Raw genomic sequence first — 16,867 nt, forward strand, 5'->3', positions numbered from 1 at the left:
ATAAATTTGGTAAGGTAAGGATAGTTAGGTCAAAATAATGAACTAAGGGTGGTTAGGTCAAAAAAGGGTGGTAAGGTAAGGGTGGTTAGGAAATCTTGTTTGAGTGTGTGTTGAGTACTGAACAATGTTACCTCTCTATGGAAGTTGAATTGGTCTTTAATTGTTACATATGGGGGTCTAACCTCTAGAGGAGTCTTACATGCTCCAAGTAGGAGATCAACCAAATAGTTAACAAATATACTTTAAATTATGAGTATATTTCATTTTTAACTGAAGGTGTAGGAATATTACATTCAAGTTCATTATTATAAAAGATGTGACGGTATTAAAATTCATGTCTTAAGTGTCCCCACTCCATGCTCGTAGATTCGAATCATTTTTTCCATAACCCTCCCCTAACTCTTAACTCTCTAATCATTTACGAGGTAAGAAGAAAACTATATATTATTATTATTATTATTAATCCTCTAAAACAGCATTAGCATATCATGGGCTAATGAGTACATATTGAGTGAGCCGGGAATCAACTTTCACCATTTTAATTTGGTGAGAAGTGAGAACAGTTTCTTTATGCAAGTGAGACCAAATTTTTTTTTTTTTTCTCTTCCTTCTGGTGAATGGATCGGATCATATTGATTGGGTGGATTTGGTGTGTCGGGCTCACTCAATATCTTCACAAATTTTGGATATGAGATTGAGAGCAACTGCATGGTGCTGGGCCTATGGGTCAGTAACACTATTTGGATCTGTATTGTAAATAATTTTGTAGATGGGCCAGTTGCAAGTACAGTTGAACCACCATCAACGTATGGGCCAATAACTGCAAGAGAAGAAGATGATAATCAAGAAACTCAAAGTGTTAGATAATCTGGAAGCCCAACAACTTTGTTGACCCTCCTGGGGAATTTTGTTATATTCAATTGTATAATGATTTCTCAATTGCAATATAACAAATTTTACATAAATTAAAATGAAAAAATTACATTATCCACTTCTCTGCGATATTTAATTGTTCCATTTTTGCGAATACACTTGTCAGAAAGTGAATGAATATTCTGTAAATATCAAAGAGATTAAAGGTAAATTACATAAAACTCCCTTGAACTATCACTCGTTTATAACTAATCTTTGTTAACTACAAATTATTTCCTTGGACTAATGGAAATACACACTTAAGACGCAGTGTCTATGTCAAACAGCCATTACGAACATAAAATGAAGTGCCATAAATGTAATCTTCACTTACGGACGAGCAGGCATTGCATTTCCGTTCTTCAATTAAACATTATTTTTAGGAAAATAGATAATTTAAGAAATGGATAGCTTAGGGGAGAGAGAGAGAGAGAGAATGGTTAGGGTTTTTTTATTTTATTATTAATAGTTTTTTTTTTTTTTTTTTAATTTATCCAATAGAATCATGGTGGGGTATTTATATAATGATGTGAATATGATACATATGGACCAATATTCTGTTTGTTCCTCTATTTTACGCAATGGCACATGGGTATATGGTCTGTTCGTGGTCCCACGCAACACTTTGGACCAGCATCGATATATGGGCCAATAAAAACACAACAAATAGATGTAATTAAAGGACTAGATCATCAATAATAAGCCCAATTTAAGTTGGGCCTTTGATACTTGATAGATACTAAAGAAAGGGCCTGTGTGATTTATTATTTATATAATTGTATACTCGGATATTAATAGAAAGAAAATGGTACCCATAAAATAATAAAACTAAAAAGGTTTATATTGCTCGACTTAGATTTTCTATACTGAAAGAGAGGTCCCACCATTGATTCAGTTCATGCTTTAGATTGTGGTGTTATTTTGTCACAAGACAAAAGGAGGTCCCCAATTCACCATTCTCGGTCTACTACAATGGAATTAGATTTTAAACTAGGCAGGGCTTTTTGGACCCAACCCTAGTGGATAATTCATGGGGATATTGACGTAACCCTAACACCAGCCCCCGAGTAAGTCACGAACAATGTAAGAAAAGTGCGATCTTTCGAGTGTTGAATTTGGAATATCTTTCTCCAGAGCATCTATCTCACGTCTCCACTTTATTGGACCAACTTGTGAGAATTTGGGTGAGATTAGTATTGAATAATGAACATTTAACGATATTATGAGTAAGAGGGTTCCATACCGACAAATTTTGATTTGTTCTGCATTGCACCTAATTATTTCATGGATCAACATTGCCACATTAAAGAATGTTAATTAAGTACCCCCACCATCTAGCAGGTTACAAGGCTAATCAAAATTGAATAATTGTGGCATTCTGTTTTCAAAACTCAAAATCAAGTGGTTAGTAGGCTTAATATACATAATTTTCATGAGGTGACACTCCTCCAATGTCAATCAGTACATTTCTCAAGTTTTCAACCAGAAACAACCATATACTATCGCATGTGTAAACATTTCCTCTCTCTCTCCATCACTAAACCAGCTAGTACATAATTGATACTGTGTGTGTGACTGTGTGTTTGTTTGTTTCTCTGAACTGGCTATCTATCCATGTCAACCTGTCCAAGGACAGGGCCTACACATAGGAAGACAGGTAATAGAAAAGGACTCTGCATGCTTCCATCAATTTATCTGATTTTGTCAAATAAACAAATTCATTCCTTATTTAAAATAAGTACATATTCTAACATAGGTAAAATAACTCTATTTTTTTTTATAAAAACAAGAAACAATCTCTAAGCATACACACGAATGCTTCTAACTTTCTGACGACCCTGATTAACCCTTCTTCTATTCTATCGAACTCAGATTTATTCTACATAAAATAATTTATTTTAATAAATTTAAACTAAGGTACTATTCGGTAAAAATGTTATTAAATACTACAAATTCTGCATTCTCAAATTCTAAGTAACATGCAAATGTAGCATTTGGGAGCATTGCATCGGTGTTTTACATTTAGAATCGAAGAAAATTTAATACAAATTTTAAACTAAATTTTTTTCAATTTTAAATTCAGAATACCGATTCGATACTTTTGCACAAGTAATATTCAGATTATATTATTCAAACACTCATAAATATCGATAGTATATAAATGTGTGTGTGTGTCTCTGTCTGTGTGTGTGGGGTGGGGGGGGACCCTTCAAAGAGAATGTGGGACCCATAGAGTTATAGATGAGTAGGTCACGTGAAATAGAGGTGGGTCACTATTCAATGAAGTAGCTTTCATGCCAAGTTAAGACAACACCAACCACTACACTCATGGTTCACTGAAGAAGAAGAAGAAGAAGAAGAAGAAGAGAGAGAGAGAGAGAGAGAGAGAGAGAGCTACACTTTCTCTGCAAAACTTTCACATAATTGCAAACAGCAACCAACGCCACTAGACTTCCTACCAAGATCTATTTCTGAGTAACTTTTCAAAAGGTGACTTGGAAGTTAGGGCCTATCTCTGCTCTCTGTGGGCCTACTCACCCACAGTTCTGAACCTCCAATTTGTGCATTCAACGTATTTACACAATACACACACACATATATATGGATTCAGATCCTGTTATTAGTTGGCCTCCATGCATCCCACTTATAGTAATTAAAGTGCCTCTATATATATATATATATATATATATATGTTTTGGGTTGTTGGCCACTCAATTTCAGCCTTCTGTACAATATATATATTTATATTTGGTGTGTATCTAGAGTGATAATTTGATGAATCATGGATAAGTACCAAAGTTGCCCATGTGATGTTCCCATGCCTTTTTGTCATGGGATATATATAATATATATCCAAATTGCCTCTGAAACATTACCAAACTTACAATGAATATCATCCTCAACTTGTCCACCATTGTTATTATTGAAAATGGACTTTTTTTGGGTCCAATTGAGCCATAACATATAACTTGTTATGGTTAGATAAAATGAAATATACTTAAGTTTGGAGGAGGACTAAACAAGTTTTCATTTTGTTTGAATGTATAATATTTCTTGGCAGCTTCTTCACGCTCCTTGTCAATGCTTTGCTAGTGCTAGGTAGTATCAATTGTTTGGAGGAACAAATTTTTACATGTGGTAACATCAATTTTACTGTCCAAACAAATGAATCATTTTTATCTTTTTTTTTTTTTTTTGGGGGGCATTTGAAAACTTTAGGGGCATGCAATTGCCTACAAACAACGTGCATCAATGAAGTTCAAAACTCCCATTTGACGAGTCTCGAACCGGAATAAATTAATCATTTTACCTCGTCTTTTTCTTTAACTTCTTAAACACGAGAATGAGAAAGGGTCAAATAATATATATATTTTTAATTTTCTTTTTTCTCATTCTTTACATAAATGATTCTCGCATATGTATCATAAAAGCAGTCATATGGTTGTCGATTTAGATTTTCTTTTTTCTTTTTTACCCTTAGGTATTAATTGTTAATTTACCTTAATTATGCCAAATGAACATGCTTGAAATGGGGGTGTGTTATGGTTTGGGTTGTTTAATTAAGGCTCATTTGGTTGTGCCTTTAGATTTTTTTTTTGTAATGTAAATGGTTTATTTTTTATTTTTTTGTTAGGTATCATCAATTGATAATTGTGCTAAAAAAAAAAAAAAAAAAAAATTGCTAATTTACCTTAATTGTGGCAAATGAACATGGTTGCAATGTGTTGGGTTAGTTTAATTAAGGATTTGGGTTCAATTTGGGAGTAGAATAAATTAAAAAGTAAAGCCCAATTAGTTTGAAAAAGAAATGCATTATTGCAACCATTTTTAATCAAACTCTTTTCAGCAGACCCATAACCTGCCACTTTCAGTGGTTCTTTGGGGAAACAGATTTCTCTTTATGTGAGCAACCACAGCTCAAGTCACACTCCTTGTCAATGCTTTGCTTTTTCCATTTTCCTATATATATATATATATATTGCTATTTTGGGTTTGTGGTATATTAGTATAAATGCACCATAAGACAATAGTTGGTCCAACATAATTTAATCCAACTAATTAATTATGGCAATGATTTTGATTTTGGAAATTTTTTCATGAAAGACTTCAATCTAAGCATCCCTTTTAGAGTAATGCAATATTTTCAAATAAATTTTTATGAGTATTGATTTATAAACAGGTAGTTATCGATTGAATTTATGTACGTGAAATGGTGAATCTTATTATATGTTATTATGATGCTGTCATGTGGTGAGGCCTACCATCCCACTTACATAAATAATATTCGGTTCTCACCAAATTTGGTCCACAAATCATTATTCAATTTTTCTACTTCTCCAAATTTACAAAGTTCAACCGCTAAAAATTCATTCAGGATCTTTGATAAGCTAGAAGAAATGTCTAATACAATAAGAGTGGTATTATTCACATCGATTAGATAAGTCGAAAAAGCTAACCGACTAATACACCGTCATCAGATTTGTTAATGTAAAAAGCACATTAATGCATCTCAGCATGTAAATCAATCGATAAGTCTTTAATGCATTTAAGGATCAATGTGAATCAACCGGTCATCGTAAAATTACATCACTCGGCTACATCTCGGTCTCTATCTTGAATTCAAAACTACTCATACCACCACCACTTCCTCTGTAACTTAAATTCAAAACTACTCGTGCCACCACCACTTCCTCTGTAGCTTAAATTAAAACACGAATCAAATGCTAATAGAGCTGTCTAATACAATATGAGTTGTATATTTCACATCGATTAGATAAGTCAAAAAAGCTGACTGACTAATCCAGTCATAAGATGTGTTAATATGTTAATGTAGAAAGCACATTAATACATCTAAGGATGTGAATCAATCGGTCAATCTTAATGAATCTAAATTAATGAATCTAAAGACGTGAATCAATCAACTAGTCTTTTGGCCCAATCTAACTAATTATAGGATAATTATCCTAAAATTACATCACTCGACTACATCTCTTGGTTTCTATCTTGAATTCAAAACTACTCTTACGACCACCATCTCCTCTATAACTTAAATTAAAACATGAATCATTTATCAAATTGTATATTCAAAGTGTAATAGTAAATTTTCTCATCCATTTAGAAATCCAAGTAGATCACAATAAAACGTCTAGTGGTTTAAGTATTAAGCTCGATGGTCTCTATCAATCAATCGTATTCATAAATATATATTCCAAAATTCTAACTTTTTTTGAAAGATTTTCAGGGGTTCGCATCACTTAGTTTTCATGGTCCTTAAATATATAAACATCGACAGTAATGCACGCACTTCTCAACGGTGACGTTTCTGACCCACAGGGTGTGTCGCATTGTCGAGCCCAATTCATACATATATCTTGCGAATTTTGGATTTGGACAATTTTTTGTGACACACTTCCATCTATGCCTCCTTTTTGGAGTGATGTAATATTTTTCAATTAAATTTTTATGCTTCTCCAAATTTACACCATCACAAATTGAATCTAATGCAAGGGCTGAAAATTGATTTAAGACACTTTTTTTATACACTTTGTGCTGAAACATGTTAAATTTTTGTATTTTTATATATATTTTTTTACGATGTGTTTATTTTTTCATAATTTATCTTAATTTGCAACGTTTGTCGTAACAATGCTAACGTAGCACTTGCATTAATGCATTCGACTGTGAATTAGTCGGTCACTCTTTTCAATTTATTTGGTATGTGAGTTTATCTTTTTTCATAGAATAATTATTCTTTTTGAATAAATTACACTAACCTCTAATTTAATGAAACATACCGATTTCACTATTCTATCTATTTCATACTAAAAATCCTCAACATTATATACTGTTGACGCTAAAATCGGCTCCTAAGATCCGATTCTTAATTTGGATTTTGCGGGCGTGCCAGAACCAACTATATGGTTCAATTGTAAATTGTCAACTTGCAGTCTCTTAGGGATAGTTGACTTCAGGTGATTATAGGAGAAAGAGAACAAATAAACTCCCTAATGAGTTCTAAATACCTTAGTTCTAAATACCTTAGTTAAAAGGATTTTTCAATGAATAAAGTATAGTAACGTTAAGAGAATTGAAAAAAGGAGAAATAAATATAGAAAGAAATAAAAAGAAAGATTGAGAAGAGAGAGATAGAGATCGAGAGATTGAGATAGATAGATAGAGATGAAGAAAAAATAGCAAGGATGCTATTTTAGTAAAGGCTTGAGAAAGCAAACAAAATAATAATAAGATTCTGAGGGTGCTGGACCCTTATCTCAGCATGCCCTTTTGTTTAGTTATAGAAATTATTAGAAACAAACTCCTACCAATAAGTATTCTAAATACAATAAAACTATATCTCATCACTGAATTTAAATTCAAAATAAACTAATCCTAGAGATGATTATCACCATTTAACTAACATAAACTAATCGATATATATTAAAATTATATAACTAAACTTATCTAAAAGATAAATACTAGCTTTTTATCCTTATCCACTAATTAATTCAAAGGCTTCCCCAACCTTAGCATGCATTTTAATCCACGTAAACAACATAAACCCATTTTAACCCAAATTATAGCCACGTCACTGCCCAGTAATTCTGTCGAGAATGTTCCATTTCAAACCAATGCTTACTACCACGTTAATGCATATGTAATTACCAAAATGGGTGCCAACAATGCCCCCAATTTTGGTAGCCGTTTTAACCTTTCGGCTTCCAAAATTTAACTACACCCATTGTAACGAAATTGTGTATGCACTATAGATACGCTCAACACATTTGCAAATAACTATAATAGATTGCTTAATCTAAACACTAACCCTCTATATTTGACTTATTAGAGGCTTTCTTTTCCTCCATAAGTTCAAAAATAGTGGGTTGATATTTTTTTCAGATATTTTCCATTTATTGGCCTTTCATGCCCCTCACCATCCAAATCCTTTAATTTATAAGCACCTCCGTGTAACACTTGATGGACTATACATGGTCCCTTCCAAGTAGGTGACCATTTGCCATAAGTTCTATCTACCTTTCCAGGTGGAAGAATTGTTTGCCAAACCATGTCACCCTCTGCAAATGACTTGAACTTCACCCTTTTTATTATAAGCCCTCATTACCTTTGCTTTATGGACCATAAGGTGGTCTAAAGCAAGTTTCTGAACTTCATCCAAGTCTTCCAACTCGGCAAGCATAGCTTCATTGTAATCAGCAAGTATCAGATTGTGTTGTAGAGCTACCCTTGCCGATTTTACATTTAACTCCATTGGCAACACAGCATCATGGCCAAATGTCAACCGATAAGGAGTGGTTGTTGTACTTGTTCGCTTCGAATTTCTGTAAGCCCACAACGCTTCTGAAAGGGTCTCATGCCAACGCCTTGGCTTATCTTTTATCATCTTCTCAATAATTTCAATAACAACTTCATTTGAAGCCTCTACTTGGCCATTCCCTTGAGCATAATAGGGTGTTGAAGTTACCATTTTCACTTGCATATCAATGCTGAGTTGTAATACTTCTTTTGCTCGAAACACAAATCCATTATTGGCAATAATTATTTCTGGTAAGCCAAATCGGTAAAAGATATGTCACTCCAAAAACTGTATAACGGTATTATGAGTTACCGATATGTATTCCTCAGCTTCTATCCATTTGGTAAAGTAATCGGTAGCTAAAATAATCCAATGATGACCCTTTGATGAATGAGGATTAATCTTGCTGATTAGATCCATGGCCCAACCTTTGAAAGGCCATGGTTTAACTAGTAATTACATCTCTATTGCTGGAATCCACTGCATTGGACCATATTTTTGACAGTCTATACAACCTTTTGCATAAGTCATACAATCTTTTCTCATTCCAGGCCAATAATATCCATATCGGCGTATCAACCGCCTCATTTTTATGCCGGCTTGGTAAGCTCCACATATCCCTTCATGTACTTCGGCCATAATTTTCAAACCCTCAAACTTACTAATGCACTGAAATAACAAACCATCATCAGCCGATCTTCTATAACGATCTCCATCCATAAGCACATAATCGACTGCACTTCTTTTTATTCTTCGATCGGCTTCTGAAGTTGGATGTTGCAAGAACAAGATGTAAGGGATTCGCCAATCATCATCATCCAACTCGGCAACATCAGTAGCAAAGACTTCTTCCATAACTTGATTTCTTGTTTTAGCCAATGGAAGAGATCAGCGTGTAATTTTCATTATCTTTTCCTTCATACCACTCGGCACCCTGACTCCTGAAGCAGTCTGTGCTAAATCATTAGCTATTTTATTCATGGCCCTTGGTCTGTATTCTAAAGTCACATTGTGAAATTGGTTGACCAATTGGGTTGCCAACGAATGAAATGGTCTCAATTGCCAATTCAAACATCTAAAGTCTTTTGAGATTTGATTAATCATCAAACTTGAATCTCCCACAATGTGGACGTCTTTGACTGCCATTTCTAGCAGGATTTCCAAGCCGATAATCAATGCTTCATACTCGGCTTGATTATTTGAGCACCTGAAATCCAAAAAGAAGGAAAACGAAATTTGGTTCCCTATTGGGGATATTATTACTATACCAACTCCTGAGCCTTCGCTGGTACTTGACCCTCCGAACATTAAAGTTCATGGAGTCATGAATATGGATACCGAGTCAAGCTCATCAAATACTTGTGATTCAATTTCAGAAGAGGGATGATCGGCAAGAAAATCTGCCAATGCTCTTTCCTTAATTGCCTTTTGTGGAACATATGCAAAGTTGAACTCCATTAATGCTAAAGCTCACTTGCCAATCCGGCCTGTGATTAATGGCTTTGATAGTATATATTTTATAAGATCTGTTTGACAAATAATATAAACCAAAATAGGCAACATATAGACTCTTAATTTCATTGCTGAAAATACAAAGCCAAACATAATTTCTCAATCGGTGTATATCTACACTCGGCTGAGATAATATATTGCTTGTTCACTTCCTGCTTCATTCTCTTGTGCCAGCATAACTCCAATGGATTCTTCAGCAACCGATAAATATAACTTCATCGGCCATTTCTTTCTTGGTGGCATCATGACAGGAGGACTCGACAAGTATTTCTTAATCTGGTCAAATGCCCTTTGATGAGTATCATCCCATTTGAATTCTTCCATCAGCTTCAACTTGAGTAGCGGGGAAAACACATGTAACTTCCCAGCTGTATTGGCAATAAATCGCCTAAGATAATTCACTTGCCCAAGTAACCTCTGCAACTGTTTCTTGCTTCTTAGCGCACTAGCGTCAATAATTGCCTTAGCTTTATTCCTATCGATCTCTATACCCCTTAGCTTTATTGGATTCATTTTTAGCTTATGAGCCCTCATCCTCTCAAAAGATGCTTTGAGATGAAGTAAGTGCTCACTCTTTGTTGTCGATTTCACCACCACATCATCAATATATACTTCCATAAACTTACCGAGCATATCATAAAAGATAGAGTTCATAGCTCGCTAATATGTGGCTCCAGCATTTTTCAAACCCAAAGGCATTACCACCCACTCAAAAGTTCTAATCGATCCGGGACACCTAAAAGCTGTCTTTGGAATATCCTCCTCGGCTATATAAATCTGATTATAGCCTAAGTGTCCATCCATAAAAGACATAATTTCGTGCTTTGCAGCCGCATAAATCAATTAATCAGCTATCGGCATTGGATACTCATCTTTTGGGGTTGCCAAGTTTATGTTTCAGAAATCGACACATATACGTAATTTTCCATTCTTCTTTATAACAGGGACTACATTTGATAACCATTCAACATACCTTGTAGTTCGAATAAAACCAGCATCCAACAATCGTTTGATTTCCACCTTGACTTTGTCTACCACCTCTTGAGACATTCGACGAGATGGCTGTTTATATGGCTTGTAACCATCTTAAATGGGCAGCTGATGTTTCACCAGATCTCTGGATAAACCCGACATTTCCTCATAATTCCAAGCAAAACAGTCGATGTATTCCTTTAACATGCCGATAACCTCGGCTTATAATTCTGGTTCTAACAGTACACTGATATAAATTGGTCTAGGCTTTGCGTCAGTGCCTAAATTTATCTTCTTTAATGGATCCTAAGTTTCTGCTTTAAGATCATCGAGCTTAGCTTGTGCCAATTCCAAGTATTCCAACTGAATTGCATCCAAATTTTCATTATCGAATCGATCGACCTCAGTAAGATTAACCGATGGTCCTGGCTCTATTATTGCTTCTTTTTCTAGCCGTTTTTCGGCTATGTATGCTTGTAACCTAATGCAAGCGGCCCTAAAAGCCTGTTGCCGAGCTGCTTCTCTTTCAAGTTTCGTTTCCATAAACAACTTCTTCAATTATAGTAAGCCGAGAGAGTTCTACCTTCGGCTTAGAATTTTCCTACTACAACTCGCCGATTTCATGATCGGCAAGGGTCCTTCTTATGGTCGCCAATGTAGGTCTTCCATCGGCTCCTGTTCCCACAAATCGAATAGGAACACATTCTTCATCATACAAAACAGCATCTGCCGAGTACACTTTTGCCACAAATGGCTTATCATCGACATTCACTATTTTTACCTTATCTTCATCCTAAAAAATCAATATCTGGTGTAATGATGATGGGATGCATATATTTGGATGAATCCAGTTACGGCCTAATAACAAATTATAGGAAGCCATGGATTCAATAATAAAGAATACCGTAAAAGATGTCCTACCTTCAACTTCTACTTCTAAGGGAAGGATCTCTTTAGTGCTAGTTGAGCCTCCGTTGAAACCACAAATTGCTACTGTTGACCTTAAGGATTCCATCCAAGGACAATCTAGAGGTTTTGATGATAACAAACCATTAATGGTGTTTAAGGATTAATGTTTATATTGAGTGTTATAGATTATTCACATTCAAATGATGACCTCAATGAAGCACGAAAGATCATTCCAAGTATTCCATTATTCAAGATCATATCAAGGAAAGCAATGGATACAAAGAATGAAGTTGTAAAGAAGCAAATGCAAAGTCCATCCAAAGGTAGATTGGACTGCAATGAGTAAGAAAGTAACTCAAAGTAAGGAAGAAAACAAGTCTACCTAAAAGCCTACACGATCATGGACAAAGCGTGAAGAAAGGGGTAGATATGATGGTGAGTGTTTAGGATTCAATGCCAAAGTATTTATGAATCCATTGAAGCTCATCTCTATAGGACCATGCATATCATATCATCATTCATATGCTTCTATATCCATTAGCAATAGACTATGCACTTCATTCATATACAATTGACATATGTAATCTTTACTAAAAAGTGAGTTAGTTCAAGCTTGCATAAGCTTTGAAAGAACTCATCATTTGTGCTATAAATGCTAAGATCATGCACATCAATCATATAATTCATATTGGTCAACAATTAAGGCATTAGAAACCTTCACTACCATGAGTTGGTAATGGACATTAGGACCCCAGAATGCGCGTCATGAAAAACTGTGTTTTTGGCTAAGTGTGAAAAATGAATTTTTGAAATAATGATTATTTCAAAATAATTTTTCCCGGTAATAACTCTTTATACTTCAACTAGCCTAAACTGATTTTATCAGAATTTTTGACCAAGTCTACATTGGTCTACATAAGGATTCATTTTTACCAAAACTGTCGGAAATCCAAATTTGTACTAAAACTGAATTTCTACATTTTGATTTAGTTGGATTTCAATTTTCTAGTATTTTTTTTTTGAATCCAAATGAGGGGTACTTCCTTATTTACATTGTCAAAGTAAATGGACATATGTGCGCAGACTGTTTCATCTGTTAATTTAGAACAATTTATGAAGTAGCAATTCCAGTTCGGCCTACCGAAACAAAGGACCAATTCATTTCGGTCTACCGAAATAAGTTAATGAAAGAACACTACTGGGTGTTTCGGACGACCGAAACTAAGAGGCAATATGAATCAGACAACCGATTCTCACAGAATGGTTTGGAACAAAGGAGGAAGGTATTTCGGTAGACCGAAACACAATGGTATTTCATTTCGGTCTACCGAAATATAGAGTGATAGCCAATCTTGAACCATTTCAGACGACCGAAACACAATGGTGTTTCAGTTCGGTCGACCGAACCTACCCAGATTCAAATTTGAATGGCTATTTCCTCTCTGGCAGTGTGCACAACAACTATATTTTTGAATTAGCTGCTGAAACTCTATAAATAAAGTAAGGGGACTTCGGGATTAAGTGTTGCTACTATATAGAAACATCTTCTAGCATCCAAAGAGCTTTTGTTCTTCATCGCATAACATCACATATCATTAAAAGAGTATTGTGTTTCATTGTATTCATATATATATTTTGAAGTGAGCTTAAACTTTGTACTACAAATCTGTGAGAGATTATCTTGTACTGAAAATCTGATATTCAAGTCTATTGTAAAGCCTGAGAGGAGGTGTTCTCTTAGCAAAGGAAAAAGCAACTAGTTGGCTTCAAATTTGTAAGGGTTGGTGTGACCCAAAGGAAGACTAAGAGAGGTTATATCTTAGCAAAGTGAAGTAAGGAGTTGCTTCATGTAAATGTTTGCTCTCCACCCGGAAAGAGGTGCTATAGTGGATTGGGAAATCTCAAGAGGGGTCTTGAACCGAGGAGTAGGAGTTTCTGAACCTCGCTAAAATCACCGTGTGAATGTTTGCAATTTCTCTTCCCTTATCTCATTTATATTTATGCTATTAATTGCTCATGTTTATATCTTAGTTATAGCATAATTGTTAGAAGGGTTTAGTAGAATTTGTAAATCCGAAAATTGGCTATTGTTTACCAATGACTCTATTCACCCCCCTTCTAGAGTCTATACTTGGGCAACAGCTACATCAGTAGGAATAACATCTTTCATACTCTTGCCGAGTATCTTTAATATGTTTGCTGGAATAACATTCAGAACCGAGTCATTGTCTACCAAGACTCGATTAATAAGTTGACCTTCTACCCATACCTTAACATACAAAGGCCTGAGTTGTTGAGTCATTGCTAACAAATGTTTTTCAAAAACCACTTTCTCTGCCGATTCTGAAGAAAGAATTGATAAATTCTGAATCGGCTGAGTTTCGTTTTCCTTGGCTTTACTTTTATCTTCTGTGTCTCCCTTTTTTTCCAATACTTACATTCGACATCGATTGGGCCTGAAACATCGATGGTAATACAAATGCCATGTTACATGACGTCTCATCTGGGAAACTACCAAACTAAGTTTTGAACTCATTTTTTCGTCTGGGCCATATTGGCTGATGCCCCTTATCCTGTTGGTTTTTGTCTGCCGTACTGACTTGCTCAGTATACTCTTCTGTGTCCACCTTTTCAGCATTCCTTTTATCTTCAGCTTTCCTCCTCTATTCCCTACGTTTCTGAGATCGAGTTAAGACTACATTCTGATATTGTTGTGCTTTAGGGAATTTTGGATGATTAACTCGAGTCCTTCTATCTTCAGCTGAGTCTGTCCTTGGTTTCACAGTTCGCACTTTATATGAATCGGTTCCTATTTGTAGCTAAATTTCTGACTGAACTGGCGACTGCCTCTTAAAACTGGGATGCCGATTTTGGGGATGAAATTGGATAGATATATATAATTGCCGATTTTGCTTTCCTGCCTTCAAATGACTGCTGCTGGGACCAACTTGCTGAGACTCTTCCCTAGGCTTCAATGGAAAAATAAGCCTCTCAAGAATTCCTTTCTTCTTTGGTTAAACCTCCATTGGCACATCTTCCTTTGGTTTTTGCTTTCCTTTGCAATTTGGGCAACAACCATGGTCAATCAAGGCCAATTGAGCCTCCCTTAATTGTCTCTGCAGTTCTGCCATCTTTTCAGGTGTCACATTTGATGATAAGAACTCACCTGATATCATTTTAGCCTCTTGCCGATTCTCTCGTTTGGCTAAGCTTATCACATTTGTAAACGTGATTGTAAGAAATGGATTGGTATCCACCTTCATGGTCTCTGAAGTTTTCTCCGGGAATTTTAAAGTACCTTCATCAATAGCTTTCTACAATACACCTCGTAGAACAGTACAATCATTAGTAGCATGGTTCCAAGAGTTGTGATACTTACAATACTCTTTTCCTTTTAAGTCACTTGCTGATGGAATCTTGTGCCCTTTAGGCAAAGATATCATTTTATCAGCCATCAAGTGATCAAAGATTTGATCGGTTTTTGACAAGTCGAAAGAATAAATTTTCTCGGTATCGGCAGGACCTTTCCTTGCTACCGATGTTGATGTTGATGATGCATTGCCCTCCGTGGTCAGTTTAGGTTTAACCAACGCCTCACAAACGTATGGCTTTTTGATATTGACTTCTGTAACGTCCACTTCTAATTCATCTCTAACTTCTACTGAGAATACCTCATAATTAGGGTCCTTGTACCATGTACCCTTAGAAGAATTTTTCCTCTCTTTATCTTCTTTTAGTATTTCCTCATACCGAGAAGCCCTGTTTGCTAAGTCGAAGAGATCTTAAAACTCAACCCCATCAAACCTCTTGCGATGTTCAATGTCTAGACCATTCAATGCCAACTTGATGTATTCTGGTTCTGGCAAACTTACTCGGCATTTGAGTTTAGCTTTTTTGAACCTTGCAACAAAAGTCTCAACCAATTCGCTCGACAACTGAGATAATCGAGATATGTCTGCCAGCGTAGCTTCTGTTTCTGTTCGGTAGAATTGGGTATGGAAAGCCTCTTCCATCTCATCCCAATTCTGAATAGAATTGGCTGGTAAATTACTGTACCATTCAAATGCCGCCTCGGCAAGAGAGCTAGAGAATAACCTCATCTTTAACCAAGGGCTAGGACCTGCTTCTCCACATTGTGCGGTGAACCTTACAATATGCTGCATTGTAGAGAAATTCTCTTCACCACTATACATAGAAAAATCAGGATATCGATAATTTCTAGGCAACTCATGGGCATCGACATGATCAGGATAGGGCTTTTTGTATACTGGCTGAGCACGTTTGCGACCCTGTGCTACTTCGGCCTGTATTAAAGCCAAAATTTGAGCCCTATCAATCCCTGCATTTCTTCCTGAATGATCATTTGGGTGCCGCGGAATGAATAGATTAACCCACTCCCTTTGATGATCGGCATTTACTTGCCCCCCAGCAACCGCTGGAGGTATCAATGGATTAGCCCTACCTTGGTTTAGGTTGCCTACCACTTCTTACTAATCTTTCACTGGTGGAATCAGCTGCACATATGGACGCTACACATTTTGATTATGCTGATCATTCATTGGTGGCTGATACATTGGCACAGTATTTACTGCCAGTGAATCTGATAAGATTGGTGGATTCCCCATCAGTATGCTGAGTGTATGATTCGGCACATTGCCAATTGTAATACCAAGTCCTGCACTTGGCGGTACGATGCTTGTTCGAGGCCCTTGGGATATATGTATCAATGGTGCCATCATACGCTGAAATATGGACTCATTAATATGAGATGCTTCGGCTTGATCATGTCGATTTTGATTAGCAGATATACTGGTTTCGAGCTTCTGATTCATCCTTTCCATTTGAGCGTACATCATTTGATTTAATTCCCCAGTCATTGACCTCATCTTATGTATCTGAGAAACCAAAATTTGATTTCATTCCCCCACCTAGGACCTTACTTCACCCATCTGTGCTTGCTGGGCATCAATTTTCTGCATAATCGATTCCAGTACCTGACCCAAAGGAAGATCGGATGGAATAGATGAGTCGGCATCATCACCAACGCCGAGTTGCTGGTACTCTTCGTCAATATTGTCACCTGTAGCCACACTTTTCGAATTTCTTAGCTTTGGAGGCATCTTTACTATAATTTGCTCACCTGATGGGTCCCACCGGGCGTGCCAAAAATGTTGACGCTAAAATCAACTCCTAAGATCCGATTCTTAATTTGGATTTTGCGGGCATGCCAGAACCAACTATATGGTTCAA

Source organism: Cornus florida, unplaced genomic scaffold (genome assembly GCF_030987335.1).
Source record: "Cornus florida cultivar Cherokee Brave unplaced genomic scaffold, ASM3098733v1 CherokeeBrave_3.0.0_Hap2_Chr03, whole genome shotgun sequence".
NCBI lineage: Eukaryota > Viridiplantae > Streptophyta > Magnoliopsida > Cornales > Cornaceae > Cornus > Cornus florida.